Below are 3,876 nucleotides of genomic sequence, written 5' to 3' on the forward strand. Positions count from 1 at the left end.
TTTCCTGGAGATGTATAGGGGACTGAGGTGAGAACAGCAAAAGGCTCTAGTTTAATGGTCTTAATTAAGGTTTCAGGGAACGACATTAAACAACCTCATATACCATCTTCCAAAAGAATTATTTTGTAAAACTGATGCCTAGGGTATGGTAAAAGATAATATGGTAAAAACCATATTTTTCATTCTGGGACATTAAATTTCTAAATCTATTTATGCATGCTGCTTTGAAATACATTCCTTGATTAGGAATCATTGTCTGCCATAGGAGTGAGGAAGGACAACACTCAAAGTAATAAGAAGAGAAAATATGGAAAAATTAACTCCTACTAAGTTTAACACATTTACTAAAATTGAAATGATAAAATGATGAGCATGGTCCTTGCACAGAGATGATATGCAAACTTGTAAAGCATTCCATATTTTTGTTGCAAGAAGAATGAACAGGTCTACTTTAAGCTAAGACAATCCCCACAAGTACAAAAATTCTACATAAAGAGAGCAAAAGTCCCCATCACAACAATCTCTCTCAATGTCAATAGACTAAATGTGCCAATTCAGAGGCACAGAATAGGAAGATGAATTAGAAAACTGAAACCAACGATCTGCTGCCTGTAAGAAACACGTCTGAACAATCAAAGCACCCATGGGCTAAAAGTAAAAGAGTGGGAAATAAGCTTTCAAGAAAATATGACCTCCACAAAGCTGGAGTGGCCATACTAGTATCAGACCACATGGACTTCAGGCTAAAGGTTATCAGAGACAGTGAAGGTCATTTCTTAATGATCATGGGATATGTACATCAGAAAGAACTCACCCTCCTCAATGTATATGATCCTAATGACAGACCAGCAAAATACTTAAAAACAACTTCTAATTGACTTATAGAAAAACATTGATAGCAACACAATACTAGAAGGAGATTTCAACACTTCTTTGTCACTTCTCCATAGATCAAACAGACTGAATCTCAGCAAGGAAATCTTTTCTTTAAGGGAAGTAATGAACAACCATTGGCTTAGAAAAGAAATCAAAGAGGAAATAAAATGTTTCCAGAAACAAATGAGAATGAGGACACGAGCTACCAGAACTTGTGGGACACAGCAAAAGCAGTGTTAAGAGGAAAGATTATAGATCTGCCAGAATTCATCAGGAAGAAAGAAAGGGCCTACATGAATAAATTAGAGCTCAAGATTTTGGAAAAGGACCAAGAAAAGTAGTCCAAACTAGGCTGGAGGAAGGAAATAATAAAACTTGTACCAGACATCAATGAGCTAGAATCCCAAAATACAATCCAAAAGACCAATAAAAGCAAAAGCTGGTTCTTTGAGAAAATAAATAAGATCAATAAACCATGAGAAGCCTCTCAATGAAACAAAGAGAAAGAATTCTAATAAATCGAATCAGAAATGCAAAGGGGAGTATCCTAATAGAAAGTACAGAAATCCATAGGATCATCAGAGATTATTTTGAGAATCTTTGCAGCACGAAATGAGAGAATCTTGAAAAAATTTGATAAATTATTGGATTCCAATTGCCTCCCAAGGCTGAACCAAGAAGATTTGGAATACTTGAACCTATCACTAACAAGGAAATTGAAATGATGGTCAAAAGTACACCTGCAAACAGAATCCATGGCCCAGATGGATTCAATATTGAACTACTTCAAACCTTTAAAGAGAAACTGCTTCCAACATTTTTAAGATTTTCCAGGAAATTGAAGAAACAGAAATACTCCCAAATAGTTTTTATGAGGCAAAGATCACCCTAATACTCAAATCGATAGAGATACCACAAAAAGAGAAAATTACAGACCTATTTCCTTGATGAATACAGATACAAAGATTTTCAAGAAAATACCAGCAAAGAGAATCCAGAAACTCAACAAAAGATCACACACTATGACCAAGTAGGTTTATCTTGGGGATGCAAGGATTGCTTAACATTCTCTAGTCAATCAACAGAATACACCATCTCAATAAAATAAAGATAAAAGTCATATGATTATATCAATAGATGTAGATAAAGCATTTGATAAGATCCAGCACCCATTCATGATGAAAAACTCTCAACAAAATTGGAGTTGAAAGTACTTTCCTCAATCTAATCAAAGCAAATTACCACAAACCCACAGCAAGCATTATTCTCAAGGGGGAAAATCCAAAGTCTTGGAGCAGAAATCAATGAAATAGAATCCTAGAATACAATCAGGCACAAAACAAGTTACCCACTCTCACCACTCCTATTCAACATAGTACTTAAAGTACTTGCCATATGATTTCGGTAAAAAAAAAAAAGATATCAAGGGCATCCATATAAAAAAGGAAGAACTCAAGCTTTTACTATTTGGAGATGACATGATACTATACTTATAAAATCCCAAAGAATCTATAAAAAAGCTCCTGGGAACAACAGATTTGTTTAGAAAAGTAGCATATTACAAAATCAATATCTGGTACTCCATGGCTTTCCCATATATTAATAATGAAAGAGAAAAAAGAGATAGAGAAAAACAATCCCATTCACAATAATACCTCAGAAAATAGAGTATAATAGAATCAACTAAAAAGGTTAAGGAACTATACCAAAAAAAAAAAAAAACCTACAAAACACTACTTCACGAAATAAGAGAGTATTATGAGGAAATGGAATCTCATCTCATGCTCATGGATTGAGAGGTTTAACACTGTCAAAATGGCAATACACCCCAAAGCTCTATAAAGATTTAATGCACTTTCTATAAGGATACCCATAACATTTTTCAAATAAATAGTTTAAACACTCTTGAAACTCATACAAAACCATAAACTCCCATAAAGAGCTAAAGCAATCTTTGGTAAAAAGAAGAAGGGAACACCTTCCCCAACTACAAACACTACTACAAAGTTTTAGTAATCAAAATATCATGATATTCAGATAAAGACAGGCCTAAGATCAATGGAATATAGTCAACTATCCTGACGCTGGCCCTCAGATTATTATTACCTAATCTTTCTTAAAGGCTCAAGAAATATGAAGTTGAGCTAGGAAGTCTCTTCAGCAACTGGTGCTGGGAAAACTGGACAGCAATATGCAAAAAAAATGAACTCAGACCTCTTTATAGTGCCAGGCACAAACTCAGAATAAAATGTATTAAAGACCTCACTATCATACTTGAATTCTTAAGATATATGGAGAAAAATGTGGGAAGATCCCTTCATGACATTAAAGCTAAGGGAAACTTCTAGAATGAAACACCACTGACCAAGGAAGAGGAAGTGAAGATAAACAAATGAGACTACATTAAAGTAAGAAGTTTCTGCAACTCAGAAAAAATGGTGACCATGATCGAAAGACAGTCCACATAATGGGGAAAATTATTTATGCAATACCCATACAATTAAGCTCAAAATTCTGACTCCTGTATCATTAAGAACACTAAATAGTTCCCGTGAATTTTATTCTTCTTCACATATATTTATTCTAAAATATTTTAGATTTACTTTTAAACCACAGGTAAAAAGGTAAACTTATAAGTTTTTTTAAAAATAAAAAATAATCCCTATACATACCCAGGTGCGACCCAAAAAACAAAAAAGCAAGCAAGGAAGCAAGCAAGCAAGAAAGAAAGAAAAAAATTAAAAATTAAAAAATAATGCCGTTTGCAATGCTAAGGATCAATCCCAGATCATCATTCTTTGCGTTTTTGGGTCACACGTGGCGATGCACAGTGGTTACTCCTGGCTCTGCACTCAGGAATTACTCCTCACAGTGCTTGGGGGGACCATACAGGATGCTGGGAATCTAACCTGGGTATGCCGTGTGCAAGGCAAATGCCCTACCTGCTGTACTATAGCTCCAGCTCCCCCCCTCCCCATAATTCATCATCTTGAGTGCCTC

General features: G+C 34.9%; 1 pseudogene; it reads left to right on the plus strand.

Moving 5' to 3' along the window:
* The first annotated feature begins 330 nt into the window (after positions 1 to 330).
* On the plus strand, positions 331 to 424 carry LOC130037120 (uncharacterized; annotated as a pseudogene).
* Positions 425 to 3,876: the final 3,452 nt, after the last annotated feature.

This window comes from Sorex fumeus, unplaced genomic scaffold (assembly GCF_029834395.1).
Source record: "Sorex fumeus unplaced genomic scaffold, SorFum_2.1 ptg000070l, whole genome shotgun sequence".
Classification (NCBI taxonomy): domain Eukaryota; kingdom Metazoa; phylum Chordata; class Mammalia; order Eulipotyphla; family Soricidae; genus Sorex; species Sorex fumeus.